The 19,910-nt window shown below is 37.4% G+C and overlaps 1 protein-coding gene across 1 annotated transcript in view; it reads left to right on the top strand.

The window, feature by feature from the left end:
- egl (Egl_like_exo domain-containing protein) overlaps positions 1 to 19,910 on the top strand; it is a 130,047-nt gene that overhangs the window by 22,440 nt on the left and 87,697 nt on the right. The window lies entirely within an intron of this gene.

Raw genomic sequence — 19,910 nt, 5'->3', positions numbered from 1 at the left:
CTCCCTATCGCTTTCATTCCCGATTACCCCCATTAGCTTCACATCATCTGCGAATTTGCTAGTAATTCCATCGATACCCTGATCGAGTCTATCGATAAAAAGTGAAAAAAGTATGGGGCCAAGGACACTTCCCTGAGGAACTCCACTTGTGACGTCTGTCCAACCAGAGAATTCCCCGTTCACCATAACTCGTTGCGACCTGTCTCTTAACCACGATTCTATCCAATTCAGCAAGTTGCCCCCTATTCCAATCTCGTGTAAACGCTTCAAGAGTTTGCCATGTTGGACCCGATCGAATGCCTTCTGGAAATCAAGGTAAACAACGTCGACATTTTTGCTCTTACCCAAAGCCTTAGTCACGTAATCATAGAAGCAAAGGAGGTTAGTTACACATGACTTCCCCTTCCTGAACCCATGCTGATTATCCGACAATACATTATTCTCGTCTATCCACTTCACAAACTGCCTTTTGATGATAATTTCCAAAATTTTCGAGAGGGAGCTCGTCAAACTCACTGGACGATAATTAGACACCACTTCTCTACTACCCTTCTTAAATATCGGAACAACGTTAGCCAGTTTCCAATCTCTCGGGACGATACCCTCAGCAACACTACTCCTGTATATCTGTGCGACTGGCCCCAACAATTCATTAGCACCTTCCCTGAGAACCCTGGGATAGATATCATCTGGTCCTGGTGCTTTGCTTGCACATACATTTCTTAGAAGATTTAGGACCTCCACGTCTTCCACTTGAATATCGTTGAGCGTTTTATTACCCCATGCAACACCCGTATATCGAATATCATTATCTCCATTAAAAACCGACGCGAAAAAGTCATTGAAAGCACTACACATGCCTACATTGCTCTCTACTTTTGAGCCTCCTATCGAGAGGGGGCCAACTGTCCCCTTACATCCATTATTGACGTATCGAAAAAATGATTTTGGGTCAGAGCCAATGTTATCTGCCAACCTAGATTCAACTTGCTTTTTACTATCCCTTATCGCTTTCTTCAACAGTCTTCTTTTATCAGTACGCACTCAGACTGTTAGGTACACACACTTACACTTCCGGCACAACTCACTAGGTAGTAAATTGCCCATAGATGGCGATAGATTTGAGTTGTGCTAGGTTTGAAAGAAAAGTATTACACACGTATTTTTTAAACCTCGCGTATGAATTGCATATGTTACTGTCAAAGTGCCCGAAATCAGTCGGTTCGCGACCCGGCCGGCCAGTTGACGCGGACAATGCCCGAAATTCAGTTTGTGGAGTGGCTGGATATCCCTGGCCAAAGAAAAGGCACGATTTGGATTCACCGTCAAGTTGGGGATTTTTTGATAATTATGGCCATTTATAATTATGGTTTGCTATGGCAATCCTAACGATCAAGTGAATCAGAATATCGATATCTTTGGGTAATATCGCGGAATTATAGGGATCTCCAGTCACTTTCGCCAAATTCTTCGGAATTTTGGGCCTTGGCCGTATAACACATACATATAATTTCAAGCTGATCGGTCTCAACTATCCTGATTTATTATTAGTTTATTCATAACTAATGAAAGGAACAAATTAATTAACTTAATTATTAAAAAATGCATGAAATAATTATGTGGATTAATTTCTCCACCGAACATATTCAATTGGTTCATCTTCCATCGTCGTAAAAACCCAGAATATCACCCAGTAAACTAAAACACGAACGAAACAGAAAGTAAACGAAAAGATCAGATACGGCCTCTGCACACGACTGACGAAAATGTGGATGATTTCATTTGGTCCTGACGCGTTACATGGTGTGTTACGTCAGATTGCATGATCCCACACATTCGATGAAGACATCAGGAGCACTCGTGTGCTTCAGTGAACACTGTGGTGCTCGGGAGCATCAAGTTGAAGATGCTTGCTCTAAAATCAGTGCTCGGGTGAAAAAAAAAGAATTTCTTTTTTTTTCTTTTGAAACTGTAGTTTATCATTTGAAATAGAACGACTTGGGAATGTCGATGTACTACCACATACGCTTGTACCTCGTTACTACGCGTTTTTTTCTACAAAAATGGGAAATGATATAAAGTCGGCCCTCGGTATTCGTGGATTTCATATGCTCTTAGTTTTCGTATTCGCGGTCTCTTTCGCAGTTTTTATGGTAAAGATTGTTGAGGCAATAATTTTCGTATCGGAATCAAATATAAATTATACGTGTTAAATAAACGTTTAAGAAATCTCTCCTAAAGGTTTTTCTTCTGGTTGCTTCTGAAAATGTTTCTACAAGACTGTTGTTTAAATGTCTTGTAGAAACATTAAAACAAGTTAAAACTTGCAAGGAAAATTCGAAATATTGACAAAGGTTATCTTCATTGCTGCGGTTTCCCGTTATTAGGGCATCGATGAGTCTACAGTCAAATATATCCAGGAATACAAGAACGTAAACTTCGATCAGCCGTTCCTGTAGCTACACTACTATATAGCCCTGGATCCACGTCTTATGTAGAAAGTTATGTTTTTCTATGGGTATGATAAAAAAAATTACTACACTCTAACAAATTAACGGGAATTTAGAAGAAACGACCAACAGACATTATGTTGTCGTTTTCCAGAGATCATAGCCTTGAATCACTGGACCCCCCCCCCCCTCTACTTCTTCCACACAAAGCAGATACTGTAAAAATGCGATGCCTAAAGAACAAAATTTTAGGGTTTTGGTTATTCGCGGTCACATCTGGAACATAACTCCCGCGAATACGGAGGGACGGCTGTACAAGTTTTTACATTAACAGTAGAATCTCGATTGACCGGTGTTAATGGGACCATAGTCACCTGAGATTACGAGACGGTGAATACGGGATATTTTCGGGGTTTCTTCGCCTCGTCTTGAAGAGGTTCGACTGTTCGGAGTTTTTACTGTACAGTATTTGTTTTGGGTAGTGTGTGTTTCAGCTGGATTGCAAAATCAGACAAATTTCAAAGTGGCCAGCAATTTTTTTAACAGAGTTTATTGGCGTGCTTTACTAAGAGGCTGAATCTAAGTCAGCTATGGATTGAGTGCCATGGTTTACAGTACTGCGGGAAGCCGCTGTGGTGGTCGATGGCAATAGACCTGAGTTGTGCTCGGTTTGAAAAAAAAAAAAAAAAGTACTGCGGGAAGCCGCTGTGGTGGTCGAGTGGTCATAATGACGGACTCGCATCGCGGGGACCCGGGTTCGAGCCCCACCGTCACCACAGTGGTGGTCGGCTGAAGTTGGTTTTCTGTGGTTCCCAACTTCAAGGCGCAAATGCGAGCCGATCTCCCCGTTAAAAAGTCTCGCCACAGAGAGCAACAGTCCTACAAACAGTACAAATATTCAGTCACTACACATCACTCAGTTCACTTCTGAGATATAGATGGCAGCACTGAAAAATCATACACAACACTAGATACGCACTCAGACTGTTAGGTACACGCACTTACACTTCCGGCACAACTCACTAGGTAGTAAATTGCCTATGGCAATAGACCTGAGTTGTGCTCGGTTTGAAAAAAAAAAAAAAAAGTACTGCGGGAAATAAAATTTCGATTAAAGCTATTAATTATAAATATTAACAGCCAGATCAATTGGTGATAAGTCTAATACCTGTTTAACGCAGAATCGTATGGAAACATTTAAAATTTTGAAGAAACAGGGTGGACCATAGCATATCTTCCTATCGACCACTGGTTCTCTTGCCCAATTCATGGTTCCTTTGCGGCTCCTCAGAATGTAGTCCATATAGTAGGTATTTTCACTTACAAAAGAACCACTTCAAAGCATAAATGGGCACGCAAATCAATATCTCCAGCTCGCCGCGATGCCTTTAGGAGCCGCGCACTCTGAGAAACACTGCTATAGACCAAGTTATCAAACGAGGGGACATCGGTTAAGAATAATGAAAGATCGGCCTAGACCAGTATTTCCCAAAATGGGAAATATCGCCCCCTGGGAGTGGTGGAAGCTATATGGAAGTGGTGGATCCTATTTGGCTTAAGGGTTATGGGTTGGGAGGTGATGAGATCAAAAAAATTGTGAAGAAGGGGGTAGATATGGAGAAAAAGTTTGGGAAACTATGGTCAAGACTTTGGTGCCGTGGGGAGTATTTCTCAACCAAGGTGGTAAATGATTGGAATCTCTTTCCATCTGGGGAAGTGTTTCTCAACCTTTCTGAAAACAAGGAATGTAAATAACCTTTCTGAAACAGTAAAATGTCTGAAACAATTTGACTGACCTATGGTGTCTGGTATTACGGGACATTTCTATAATTTTCGTTGTTCCAATTTTTTTATACATTTGTCCCGTTTTTTCAACTATACTTACTTGAATTTGTAATATTAACTAAAGCCGTGAAAGACAAACTTAAACACACACGCGCACATCATTTCGTAATATAAATTATATTACGTATTTATAATTTTTGCCATAATTATATCATTTATCTGACATATTTGTCAGGTTTAACGTTTTGTCCGCAATTTTTTTGGAATTTTAATTACGATTGCTGATTGTGCTTATTTCTAAAAATGTTTTTGATGGCAATTGATGATGTCCCGTATTTTACGAATTATTATTTAAGATCCCAGGTTAATCATATTTCATTGAGAAAATACGGTAGCAGATCATTTGAATATTTTTTTTGTAAAATACATTTTTGTTTACTGCGATTTGTAGCAGCCCGTTATTTCCACAACGCACCAACAATTTTAGAAGTAATTCGCAAATTGCATTTAAAGCAATAAATTGAAATTTTTGGCAAAAATTTAGTGATATCGTGTATTTAGGATTGCAATTTCTTGAATTCTCCTCGATGATGTTATGGTGAACGTAAGTATATATAAAGGTGTACCATAAGTTGAGAGAATTTGTAGAATTTAATGACAGACTCTCAGATAATCCGAGCAAGCTTTCTAATATTGAGCATTTCTAGCACGTTGGTACATGCCTTGCTTCATAAAATTCAGTCCCATGCCGACAGTGCCAGAGCAACAGCAATGAGCAATAACTGTCTAATTAAAATCTAAACTTAAAATACGATCTAAAACTTTTGTCATGTGATTCGCTCTTCATCAAAAAAAGAAAAAGAACAAATAAGCTCCTCCAGGGCCAGTAAAAATAGCAGCAAAAATAATATGCTTTAGTCCTATCTCTTATACTAATTCGTTAAAAATGAAGATAGAGATTATAAAAGAGTTTAAAAAATATTTACAATTAATTATCCAGCTTTTAACGCATTTATAAAAATTTCCTGGGTTGTCGTTGAAAAGTTATGAATAAAAATTTTCATTTTCCCACCATTTGACTTGATCTTTTGTATTTCCGTGAAACTAGTTGTCATGAGCGGAAACACCTCTTATTGGTAATTAGATTTCATCATTATTTAACACCGGAATTTTCACCAAAACCTCATTGTTGATTTCCCTCACTTTATTTGTATAAGAGAGTTCTCCCTCGGCTAACCGTCCCGTATTTTGCGCTAGACCATTTGTCCCCGTTTCTGCCAACTTCAGACCAGCTTAGAATTTTGACTTTTTTACATTTTTCTTAAATTTACAATTTTCAAACATTATATTATTAATTTTTGCATTTAAATTCAGGTCGGCTGTTTCCAGAACCGAGGTATCCCCTCTCGGTTGACGCTTTCTTCACCCTTTATAACTCTGAGGAACGATACCTGTAGCACCGTGAACGTCGGAGCTAGACACAGAAAAAAGCGATAAGTGGAAACCACTTCGACAGAAATTGTTATTCATTTGGGCTTGATGCCCTTCCCACACCCGGAATCGATTTTAAAAATGTTTTTATGTCAAAAAAGTAAATCACGTTAGAACGGGGTGCCTGTGGCATATAGTTTCCCAAACTTTTTATTCCATTGCCCCCTTTTCAAAAATTTCTCATCGCCCCCAGAACTCAAGTCAACCCATGGGATCGTACACTGAACCCATAGTTTTTACCGCCCCCCTGGCCCCCGGGGACGATATCGCCCACTTTGGGAAACGCTGCTGTAGCATGATAAATGCCAGAGCAGGACGCAGACAAACTAAGATTTCACCAAGGGGTCGGTGCGCTAACTTCTCGAAGGTGATCCTTCAGGCGGTAGAAATGCGATCTGTATTGGTTGTTTCCACATGTTTGTCTGCGTTTAGCGCCGGAGTTTATGGTGCTACAGGTACCATTCCAACTTCATATGCGGTTTTTTTACTTCGCCGATCACTTTGGACTTCGCATAAAACTGAGTGTTGCCATTAGAATTTTTCGAAATTTTGTTACCGTAACCACGAGAGCTAGGATTTTGTTTCTCTACTCGAAGCGCTTCCTTTGATACCCATATCTCGAATTTCATTCGCATTCGTCGATTTTTGCGGACGCTGCACAGTGGTCCATTTAGCGAAAAAATATTTTCTCAAAACTAATCTTTTCTTTAAACTAATGCATATTTTTTGAAAATACTTTTTGGTCCACGTCAAAAATATAAATCCACACATGCTAAGAGATATAAACAAATAATATTATTTGGTAATTTTTTAAAATCATTTTAACACAACACGTTTTCTATTTTCTTGCAATTTTCTGTAATTTAAAGAATGAATTAATTTTTCTAATTAATTTTTTTCAGTTGTTACTGATATTTATTATTTCTTTGATTGTATTCGAAATAATGATATATCCTCATATTCTGAACGAGAAATATTGAAATAATCAATGACACTGAAGTATTTTGAACAAAATATTTTTAGAAAATATTTCTTTTCGGACCACTTTTAATTCAATGTTTGCATGCAAAAATCTAGCTTTCATTTCAATAAAATAATTTAAAATATGTGAAACTGCAAATTCACTTGTATTTTCTATTTGGATTCCCGTTAATTTACGTTAAAATGGTTCTAAACAAAAAATAAGAGAAAACTCCATTGGTTATTTAAAAATTACAAATAGAAATACAACGCCGCAACAGGCAAAATGCCCAACTAGGTGGCTGAGAAAAAGATGCCCATAACAAATATGGATGTCATATATTTCAAAAATACAGCAACCCAATTAAAAACACAATCACAAAAATTATAAACAATATATACACATGATAAAATATTATACAATGTCCATAAATATTATGGTTGTCTTATTCTAAATATGGATAGCTTCTCGATCTATCCCAACAGGTTTATCGTATTTCTTTTTAAACGTGTCAATTGTGTTAGAATTTACTACCTCCGGAGGTAAGCTATTCCGTTTATCCTGAACCCATGCTGATTATCCGACAATACATTATTCTCGTCTATCCACTTCACAAATCCTTTTTGATGATAATTTCCAAAATTTTCGAGAGGGAGCTCGTCAAACTCACTGGACGATAATTGGACGCAGCTTCTCTACTACCCTTCTTAAATATCGAAACAACATTAGCAAGTTTCCAATCCCTTGGGACAATACCCTCAGCAACACTACTCTTGTATATCTGTGCGACTGGCCCCAACAATTCATTAGCACATTCCCTGAGGACCCTGGGATAGATATCATCTGGTCCTGGTGCTTTGGTTGCACATACATTTCTTAGAAGATTCAGGATCTCCACGTCTTCCACTTGAATATCGTTGAGGATTTTATTACCCCATGAAACACTCGTATATTGAATATCATTATCTCTATTAAAAACTGACGAAAAAAAGTCATTGAAAGCACTACACATGCCTACATTGCTCTCTAATATAGACCCTCCTATCGAGAGGGGGCCAACTGTCCTCCTCATCCAAATATATACTCACAGTGAAAAATACTACAAAAATTTGAAAAATATATTATTTGATTCTTTAAATTAATTTAAGCTCATGTATTTGTCTACAAATTAAAAATTTGCAAGAACAAAAATTAGAAATCCGCCAGCAAGTCTTCGCTCTAAAAAATTCATCTAAGCGATGAAGAAATTTATCGTTGTGCGTTTGCCAGATGATCTGACATTAGTTTACACTGCATAGCAAAGCTCCCCCTTAATGTTTTTCCTCCAGAAATTTTCTACTTCAGGGTTCTTGTTCTTCAAGCCAATGTCTTGGAGAATTTTCTGAGTTTTCCCCAGATCTTTATGGAGTATTTTCCATGGTTTATCTATATTTTCTTTTCAATCGTCGTGATGAATTTCTTTCGGGGAAACACGTTCGAGTCTTGTTGCACGATTTTCAATATTCTAAAAGGTGTTTTATGAAACGTTTTTATTATTCAGACTTAATTTAATTCCGCTAAGTTCAAGGGAATGTCAATTTTTTTTTTGTGTGTGGACTTTTCATCAATGTATCTGTAGACGTTCTAAAAGGCAAGCCGAATCCACCATTAGTACTATGCGTAAGGTAACTTCAAAAATTTATAACAAGAAAAGGGGTTTCTAGGGGCGTCAACGGATTTTACAATACATTCATCCACAACATGTAAAACATCTGAAAAGAAGTTTCACGGTGGGACAAAGATGGACTTTTTCGTAAGTGGTGCCGCTGTGGTGGTCAAGTGGATATAGTGACGGACTCGCGATGCGAGGATCCGGGTTCGAACCTCACAGTGGTGGTCGGCTGAAGTTGGTTTTCTGTGGTTCCCAACTTCAAGGCGCAAATGCGAGCCGATCTCCCCGTTAAAAAGTCTCGCCACAGAGAGCAACAGTCCTACAACGATAAATCATTCAATCATAACACTTCACTCATAGTTAGAAAAACTGGTGGCAGATGGCAGCACTACACATAACAAGCATTACAGAGAAACAAAAAACTTCGTCAGGTTTCACTACACGTACACTCACATTCCCGCATGTACCGATTCGTTGGGGGTTCCGCTGGGGGGGGGTGGGCGGGGTGCATGTGTGGTGTAGCAGTAGTAGGTAGGGCCTCCAAAAAATGGCTCGGGGATCCATGATGTTCTTAAGTCAGCCACCTCGTTGGGCAATTTGCATGTTGTGGCGTTGTATTTGTATTTGTATATTTGTAAGTCACTTTTTGTACTCAAAACTACCCAAAAAAGAGAAAAACATTACGTACCATTTTCTAAATCAATTTATTCTACTCAGAGCTGAAAAAACAAAGAATCCAAAAGAATGAAAACCTAAAAACGGAAGACAAAAAGAATTTCGTGGATTCACTCAAACACAACCGAGTAATAAGCTAGGAAAGTTAAGCTTTCAACCACATTTCAGCGAAACTCCCATTTGAGTGAGTCCTAACCCTAATTTGCCCCTCCGATGCGAACAAATATCAGAAACACCTCTAGATGCACCAGATATTTCTCTATACACCGATATGCTTTTTTCCATGTATGAAAACTTTATTTTTTATTTTTTTTTCCCAGCTAATTCCGCGATTTGGACCACTGTGCGCTTGGTGTTGGTATATCGAAAAGCTATTTTATGATCACCCTGTATGTATAATAATCACGTCAGGCAGACAATAGGAGGTTATAATCTGTAGATGATTAGGGAAGGAGGACGGGAGAAAAAAATTCCCTAGGGAAAATTTGAAAAACATCTTTTTACTATCACTAACATTGAACAATTCTTTTAAACTTTCATTCACCAACCCCTTATCTAAATTATGTTACTTTCTATTTTCCACAGGTTACCTTTCCTCAATTTTTCTGTCTACCTTCATAACAAAAACCATTTAATTTTTATTTATTCATTGTATATTTTTCTTCTAAATTTTTAACTTTAATTTAACAAAATGTTGGAATAAAATAAAGGGAAAAACAAATCACACAATCAATTTCTTTTCCCTTACTATTGTCGCTGCACCGCCATTTGCCACCATTAACTATTTTTGTATTTTGTAATTTGAGTTATTTTTCTCTTTTTTGTCTTTTTCTTTCATTTATTATTTTATCTTATTCTGAATAATATATAATCCATACATGTAAAAAAAAAAAATAGATTGTTACCAAGTCACGTCTCGGCTTCTTAGCATTCCCCCCCCCCATATTGTTCTGCATTTTCTTTGTTCAGGAATAAAATTGGATTGAATTGAAAAAAGAAATTGAATCGAATTTTCAAAACTTAGAGGGAGTAAATTCTCTTTTTGATTTTTTTTTTTAAATTCCGCCACCCAGCTGGGCTAATGGGGAATGCGCCCGAGTGGCGTGGTGGTAAGATGCTCGTCTACCACCGTGAAAGCTGCTGTTCCGGTCCTGGGTGCGAACCCGAGGGAGGATATATATAAGATATTTTCCGTAACAAACTTGAGGCGAAAACCAATAGACAGCGCCTTCATTTCCAACCCATCTCACTATACTAGGTTTACCGGGAGGGTCATCTTGACCCATCTCGATGTAAGAGATAGGAATGTATATAAGAAATGTCGGTAAACGTAGTGTTAATGGCAGTAAATAGCGATATGTGGCCAGAGTTGGTGTTCGGTGATGTAGCTGAGCTAATGGCCTGTTGCGACTGTTAAGTATTGCATTGTTACGGTAGTTGATTGCAGATTACGGTAATTGAAAACACCGCATCCCTCTATGAATTTCTAGCAATGATTTGGAAAAAAAAATAGGATACTATCTGCGCAAAAGTCTCTTCGAACATGAATCCAAAATAAAAGTTGTACGATTGCGATTTTTGCAAATACCGAAACGGCTTTACTGAAATAGTTTCAAGCAACAAATGGGTGCAAAATTGCAATGAGTGCTTTATTAATTCATCTTTGTCAACTTCTCCACCTCATGTAGTTTAACATTTTCATTGTGTGATACGGTATTCGTCAATAATTCCTCTCTCCTCAGGCCCAACAAAAAAGCTCCACGTTTCTAAATACAATATTTGCCGAGATATTTGAATTCAAAAATTGGAGAAAAGTTTGGAAGGATAACACATTAAGGAAAGAAGAGTTTTCTTTTAGTTTATGCTTTTTTCCTCTACTTTTCTTCAAGTTTTTAATTTAAGTATCTCAGTGAATGTTGCATTTAGAAACGTGGAATGTTTTTTGTTGGTCTCACGTGAGACAGCACAACAACTTTCTAATTGGGTTTTTTAGGACAGGGTGTCCATATAAAATTTAGATTTTTTATTTTGGGACACGCCGTATTTTCACTCTCAAAACTTGTACAGGGTGACTTTTAAACACATTTTGGGCATTTTTTTTTTAAACTGGAACCATTTCTCTACGACGAATGGTTGATGAGATAAAGGCCGAGTTAGGATTTACAGGATACCCTGTTTATAAATAAGGTTTTGTTGGTATTTTTGTTCACTTTTCTTTATTTACAATTTTGGTTGTTTGACATGAATATGAAAATTTGAAATATGATGAATATATGAAACCTGATATTAAATCATTTAAAATATGAAACCAGGAAAATGCATAAATACACTGCTCAAAACAATTAGGGGAGCACATGGTTTTAACAAAATTACGCAAAGATGTATACCGATAAGTAACATAAAATGAATCATCCATAATTTAAAGCCTAGCAGAAAACGGAAGAAGAAAACTTCATATGCAAATCAAAGTTCATGACGTCAAAAACCAGAAAAAGGAGATAAGGGCAGAAATCGGGATGTTGCAGAAACGTCTGTTTTACTACCGTAACTGTGAAATTCGATTGCGCAGTATTTTTTTTTTGAGACAAGGTGACTTGAGGATGTCTCAACAACGTGATTTACCGGAATCCATGGCATGTTATAGGCAGACTGGAATCTGGGCAAACACAACGTAGTGTCGCGGAGGTCGCCAGAAGTGTTGTTGCAAGGCTGTGGAATCGATTCCAAGAAACAGGAAATGTTAGACGTCGACCAGGGCAAGGTCGGCCACGCGCCACTACAGCAACTGATGACTGGTATATACGGTTAACAGCCCGTCGAAACAGAACAGAGAATGCTACGCAACTGCAAAGACGGTTGCTCTTGGCAACAGGACGAAGGGTGTCCAGCCAAACAGTACGTAATCGGCTTCATGAGGGAGGGCTCTATGCACGTAGGCCAATGGTCTACATTCCGTTGACCCCACGCCACCGTGCGGCCCGAAGAAGATGGGCTGCTGAACATCGAGATTGGGAGCAACATGATTGGAGCCAAGTGCTGTTTACAGACGAGTCCCGATTCGGTCTGGAGTGTGACACCTGACGTGTTCTGGTATGGAGGGACAGGGGCACTCGAAATAACCCCGCATTTCTTCGTGAAAGGTCACAATACAGACGAGCTGGTTGGATGGTATGGCGTGGAATCAGCATAGGCGGACTTACGGACCTGCATATCATTGGGAATGGCACTTTGACGGCCCGAAGGTATGCAGACGAGATACTGCGACCTCATGTCATCCCTTACGCTGGAGCCATTGGAGATTCCTTTGTTTTCCAGGATGATAATGCCCGACCGCATAGAGCTTGTCTGGTGGAGAACATGCTTGAAGCTGAAACAATACAGCGTATGGAATGGCCAGCGTGCTCTCCTGACCTGAATCCAATCGCGCATGTCCCAAACATGCTCGGACGACGCATTGCTGCGCGACCAAGGCCGCCTGTTACTGTCCGAGACTTGCAGATTGCACTTCTTGAGGAGTGGAACAGTATTCCCCAAAGTCTGATCGATAACCTCATCGCATCCATGGCAAACAGGTGTACAGCAGTCTTAGCCGTTCGAGGAGACCACACGCCCTATTAAAACTCATGCATCATGTCTAAACAGTACTTTTTTTTATCGTTTACATGTAACCAAATTGTTGCCCTAAATCATCTTTTCATGTTTTTTCCATATTTTCAAAGAACTAAAGCTTAATTCCAAATTTTTTGACGTCTTTTTTCTGTATTTCGCATTGATACGCGTTTACTATCCATTGTATGCCAATACGTGGCTGTCTCGCACGGTTTTCTTAACTTTTTTGCTTGCTCCCCTAATTGTTTTGAGCAGTGTATATACAGGATAATAATAAAATAACTGCCGCTATACGAGCCCCTAGCGATCGCAAAAATCAACGAATGCAAATAAATTAGAGATTGTTTCAGAGTAGGATTTTTGCCGCCCCCACAACTTTAAAATTCGATCATTTTGTTTTCACATAAATTTTGTCTCCCGGGGCAGTTGCCTCCTCTACTTCCGGCCCTGATTTAGCAATGCATAAAAGTGAGTGTTGCCATTTGAATTTTTCGAAATTTTGTTGCTATAACCTTAACCTTGAGAGCTAGGGATTATCGACTCATTTTCTTTTCAACTGCTCTCGCATCACGGGTCATCGTATTTCAACTTTTTTGCGTCCTCTCCTCCCATTAAATGTTTGCCTGTTTTCATGGCGTCCAATCTCCGTGTCTCGATTTTTCATTTTGAAAAATTCATTTCTCTAAGCAAAAGATTTATTTGACATTTTTCTGGTCTTGAGGTCCTTTCCAATCTAACACACATTCACCTGGGGCTACAATTCATAACTCACAAAAGTGATCTAGCATCGTCCCCTAGTTCTGAAGACTTTCTTTTTCCATATCCCATCTCTTGATTTTGTAGTAAGCTACTACTGTTGTTTTTAATATATTAATTTTTAATTTACTTCATACCAATTTCTCGCAGCCAGGGAATTTTTCTCATAATTTTCGAGCCCATATTTTGAAACACCTACATCTCGAATTTCATTGCATTCGTTAATTTTTGCGGGCACTAGGGGCTCACGTCTATCGGCAAAATTAATTTATTACCGCCCTTTGTTTTATTTGAACTATTCTAATTTTTATTATTACCTACTGCTGTTTTAGATGTGATTATATAGTATACGTTACTACTTATTTTTTTTATTCCTGACGGGTTTAACCGTGATTTTCGCTTTTCTATGATCCTCTTCCCCACCATTGCTCCAGATAACTCTGCTGTATTTTTCTGTGTTTAATTCGCAGATTGAGAAACATCAGCGTTTTCGATGTGCATTGTATACCGCTACGTACTATCTGCAGCTTTTTTTTCTGAGGTTTAATAGAAACAAATATTTTGTAAAATTTATTTCAGAGACTGGATGGATGCGAATAGAAAAAAAAAACCCAGTTTTTAAATACACTGCTCAAAACAATTAGGGGAGCAAGCAAAAAAGTGAAGAAAACCGTGCGAGACAGCCACGTATTGGCATACAATGGATAGTACACGCGTATCAATGCGCAATACAGAAAAAAGACGTCAAAAAATTTGGAATTAAGCTTTAGTTCTTTGAAAATATGGAAAAAACATGAAAAGATGATTTAGGGCAACAATTTGGTTACATGTAAACGATAAAAAAAAGTACTGTTTAGACATGATGCATGAGTTTTAATAGGGCGTGTGGTCTCCTCGAACAGCTAAGACTGCTGCACACCTGTTTGCCATGGATGCGATGAGGTTATCGATCAGACTTTGGGGAATACTGTTCCACTCCTCAAGAAGTGCAATCTGCAAGTCTCGGACAGTAACAGGCGGCCTTGGTCGCGCAGCAATGCGTCGTCCGAGCATGTTTGGGACATGCGCGATTGGATTCAGGTCAGGAGAGCACGCTGGCCATTCCATACGCTGTATTGTTTCAGCTTCAAGCATGTTCTCCACCAGACGAGCTCTATGCGGTCGGGCATTATCATCCTGGAAAACAAAGGAATCTCCAATGGCTCCAGCGTAAGGGATGACATGAGGTCGCAGTATCTCGTCTGCATACCTTCGGGCCGTCAAAGTGCCATTCCCAATGATATGCAGGTCCGTAAGTCCGCCTATGCTGATTCCACGCCATACCATCCAACCAGCTCGTCTGTATTGTGACCTTTCACGAAGAAATGCGGGGTTATTTCGAGTGCCCCTGTCCCTCCATACCAGAACACGTCAGGTGTCACACTCCAGACCGAATCGGGACTCGTCTGTAAACAGCACTTGGCTCCAATCATGTTGCTCCCAATCTCGATGTTCAGCAGCCCATCTTCTTCGGGCCGCACGGTGGCGTGGGGTCAACGGAATGTAGACCATTGGCCTACGTGCATAGAGCCCTCCCTCATGAAGCCGATTACGTACTGTTTGGCTGGACACCCTTCGTCCTGTTGCCAAGAGCAACCGTCTTTGCAGTTGCGTAGCATTCTCTGTTCTGTTTCGACGGGCTGTTAACCGTATATACCGGTCATCAGTTGCTGTAGTGGCGCGTGGCCGACCTTGCCCTGGTCGACGTCTAACATTTCCTGTTTCTTGGAATCGATTCCACAGCCTTGCAACAACACTTCTGGCGACCTCCGCGACACTACGTTGTGTTTGCCCGGATTCCAGTCTGCCTATAACATGCCATGGATTCCGGTAAATCACGTTGTTGAGACATCCTCAAGTCACCTTGTCTCAAAAAAAAAATACTGCGCAATCGAATTTCACAGTTACGGTAGTAAAACAGACGTTTCTGCAACATCCCGATTTCTGCCCTTATCTCCTTTTTCTGGTTTTTGACGTCATGAACTTTGATTTGCATATGAAGTTTTCTTCTTCCATTTTCTGCTAGGCTTTAAATTATGGATGATTCATTTTATGTTACTTATCGGTATACATCTTTGCGTAATTTTGTTAAAACCATGTGCTCCCCTAATTGTATTTAACAAATTAATTGTATTATAACTTTATCGCACACCAACTTCATCGGTAGGAAATTGACAATTTCCTACCGATGAAGTTGGGTTGAAAAATGAAGGCGCCAACTATCGGTGGTCGCCAACCCCTGGTTCGGTATGTGAAGAACTTGTTTTTTATGTTCTTCCCCCCTGAATCGAACCCATGGACCTTGACGGTGACATTCATGGTGGAAGACGTACATATTATCACTGCACTACTCGGGCGCACACATTATTTATAGCAGGGTTGGGTTTTTGACATGACAAGCGTCAAAAACTGGTTTAAACTGTCGAAAACCGTCATAAACTATATGAATATCTTTTGATAATGTTTTGAACACAATAGGTATACATCATGATGAAAAACTTACTTTTTTGAATATTACAATTTTTTATTTTTAAACATTAATTTATTACAATAATTAAAACAAAATATTAATTATAGTTTGCAATTTTGAATTCTTTAACATAAGAGCCTAGAACATATACAATATAATTTTATGGTTCATTTATCTAAGTTACTCATTACCTGTGTTCAATTTGCTAAGTGGAATAGAGCTGCTTATTCAAAATATGTATGATAGGGCATCAGGGTTAGGTTTTTGACCCCAGAAATTAACCCGGTATTAAAATTATCAAAATCTTACTGTCAATGATGTCAAATAGTTTTTGTTAGCGTGATAGATATGTTATAAATAACAAAACACTTACTTTTATTTAGATTAAAGGGTTTTATATTCAGAATTCATTTGATATTTTAAATTTTCTGGTCCACCCAAAATTTTATTCCATATAAAAATTCTCACGCATCTGTTAATGCATTAATTAAACTCATTTATTTTCACTTAAAAATTTCTTAGATCAGGGTGTATAAATTCACAGAGCTTTAAAGCGTATTTTCAACCAAAGCACAGCTGACAAGACTTGATACCCAAAGCATTTGTTTTGCACGTTTGAATACAGCTTCAATTGGAAAACCATTGCATTATAAATGCTAGTAAATGTATCATATCATAGTGCAAAAGTAAGAATAACTAAGTTTGACATATACAAGCTAGCATTGCCAAATTAAATGACATTTTAGTCCTACAATTTAGTATTTTGATCACTAGATATATTTCAATGTTATGCGCAATAAGAGTATCGTTTTAAGTATCAGTGATTATCTAGATAATTTAATCACAGAAATCAACATTACATACATGATGTAATAAACACAGTAATAAACCTTTTTTAAACACTTATCTGTTATAAAAAGAGGACAGCAGACGGTTTATATCAATGCAAACATATATAAGCAGTTGAAGAAATTTTGGAAGATCAAGAATCATCTTGAATCAAAGAATGTCAAATCGTTCCACAGTTTTCCCTTCAATGTTCATGTTATGCTTTATTCAAATTTTATAAGAAAAAAAAAACATATATGTTGTCCAAAATAATTCTGTCGAGAGTAGAAAATTATTTTAGAATCATATTAAATATTTATTCTTTGTATAACATAGTCACTTTAAACATTACATGCAATTAACGTGTGCATTTCCAATGGGAATTTTTATATCGAAAAGCAATATTTGAGGTTTTTGACAGTTTTTGACGTGACAGTTTAAACTGTGGTTTAAACCGTCAAAAACTGCCATGTGTCAAAAACCTGCCAACCCTGATTTATAGGCATGTGCACGATATGTCACATCTCCATAGAGAATAATGTTAACGAACCTTGCATTTTACGTCGATGAAAATGCCACGAATTCGGATATAACGACGCATTTTTTGCCGTTTTATAGCGTTTTTTGATACCTGACGATGGAAAGAAGAATTTTTGAAGAGTGTTTGGTGCCATGACGTGCTCCATATTAACATGATCTGTATATGGGCCATTTCTGTATTTTCCCGTAATTTCACCCTTTCCGACTTTTTCCATTGCAAAAAAAATCCCGTTTTTCCCGGTTTTTTGGACGAAATTTAGTTTTATTATTAATATTTACAAACATTCTAGAATCAGGAGGAAGATATTGAATAAAGATATATTTAATGAAGGTTGAATTCATTATTGAAGGCTGAAAATTGAGTAAGAATGAATGATGACTTGATCTCACGAATTTGTGATTTTTTCCCCGCGAAAGAGAAATACATTCTAAATCACTGCATATTTTCTAGTATTTCTTGCAAAGGGTTATTCGTTAGCCATATTTGGTGATTTCTCCGACAGCTGTTAATATCTTTGGCGAGAATATATAGTCACCCTAAGCATGATGAAATAATGCTTCTTGCACAGCATCTGATTACATTTTTCGTCAAAATAAGTTTTAAAAACTGTAACCTCGGTTTTTACCACTACTTAGATATAAAGACAAAAATTCACGAAATCCTCGATGTCATAACCGAGTTTGATATTATCATTTTAGTTACCCTATGAAAAAAATATCGGACTGTGGCCTTGAACATTGAGGAGTTTCTCAAGGAGGGAGGGTAAGTTTTTCTTGCAAAATAACATTATAATCTCGGCTCGGGGAACCATCCCCCGTTTCCTGCGTACGCCAATGACTTTGAACACTTGGAACATAAAGCGTCATTAATAACATGCTGGATCTAAAAGCACGTGTTTCGAACATCTTACGGAAACACCTGAATCAAATTGGGAGTAAATTACGACAAATCAAAATAGTGTAAATATGATACTCGTACCTTTCCACTTTCAATGAGATTGTTGAGCTTGACGGTCCAGTTCTTGGCTCTATACGAGTTAAATGCAGTGGAAAATCAGTATTTTTTTTTGTCAATATTTCTGTATTTTGTTTCTATTTGAACGAGTTACATAGATAGGTATAGCTATTGAATATACCAGGCCGGTCTGTGCGTCATCTTTGAATAAAAGTGTGTGACTTTAGCATTGAGCTGTGCCTATTTGGGAACTTATCACCTTAGCTGTACTGATTCGGTAACTTATCGAAACTTACACGAGTGATGTGCCAATTCCCACCGTTTAAGGTTGAGATGGAGTGAAATTAAATTGGTTTGTGTATTTTTCGGAACAATTTCGAAATTAGTATCTGTGATAATATTTTTCGTTTACAATGTATGATTAAATGGCATCAACAGGAATTTTCAGGTGAAATTATATTATCTGGAAACAATGTTTTTTTCATAAGTTTTGTGAAAAAAAGTTTTTTTGGCATTGAAAGGAATTAGAATTCAGAACTTTAAACACATGCTTGATTACTTCATTTGGTGCAGTAATTTTGCTAAGCCATAAATTACGTGCTTTAATAACATAATTAAACAATTTTTTCTATAATTATATTTCACTGGTAAAATTTTCAGTTAGAAGATGATAACAAATGAATTTTCAATCAAAAGATATGGTGGTTATGTAATCGCATTTACGTCAGTGTATATAATGCTACACTGAGTATTTTACATATTACTTCAAGATTGATTTGCATCATTAACTTTGTTAATGAGTTTTTTTGATTAAAATTAAATGCAATTACAGAATTAAATTAGTGTCACATTGAAATTTCAAATACGGGAAAAAGCATGTGAAAGATGAGATGCACTCTTACTGGGCTTTTTTTCACATTTTTTTTCTCAAAAATACTCAATATGCATGAATTATATATACTACGTCATTTTAGACTTGAGAAAATCTTTCGAAATTTTGAGGAAAAAATCCAGATAAAAAGAGAAAAATGAAATTATAATTCCATTTATACACAGAAAGTTCTCGTTGCTATATTATGGTTGAGAAATAACCCTCTTCAAATTTCTGTTTCTAATTTTGAAGTGTTCACAAACCCTTTTGAGAAACTCAGAATCAATAAAAATATTGTTTTCTACTGAGAATGATTCCAATGTCACGTAAGGTACATTGTCAGAAATTTTCTTTGTGCAACTTTATCCCGTAATATCAGTTTTTTTAAATGCCTTTATTTTTTCATCTGTATCAAGAACTGCGAGTGATTTTCCCTGAAGACTATGTCCGAAAGATACGTTAAAGCAAGCCTTTTGATGATTCCGGAGCAACTTCAATGGGTTTGAATCCGGTGGCGGAACAATTGATTAATCTTAAATATTTTGCGGCTCACGATGAAATTAAATGGTTCAAAAATTTCCTATTGATTATCATAATTTAAACTTAAAATCATAAGGATCAGTCGTGTCTGAACAGGTAGGATGATCAGATTTCAGAATCATACAAAAAACTTTTATAATTCAAGAAAACTTTTTTGTAATTTTTTATTTAAAAAAAGGTATATATAATTTTTTTTCCTTTTCTCTCTCTCTCCTTTAATATCTAATTTATTTTTGCTATTGACAATTTTAAGTCTGTGTTTTCCCATGAGTTTCAGTAAAAAAGATTT

The sequence above is a fragment of the Pholcus phalangioides genome, unplaced genomic scaffold (genome assembly GCF_987345545.1).
Source record: "Pholcus phalangioides strain wild (caught in Gottingen) unplaced genomic scaffold, Ppha-v1.0 ptg000007l_1, whole genome shotgun sequence".
Taxonomy (NCBI): Eukaryota; Metazoa; Arthropoda; class Arachnida; order Araneae; family Pholcidae; genus Pholcus; species Pholcus phalangioides.
The sequence above is the reverse complement of the archived record's forward strand: the minus strand, read 5'-3'. Positions and strand labels throughout refer to the sequence as shown.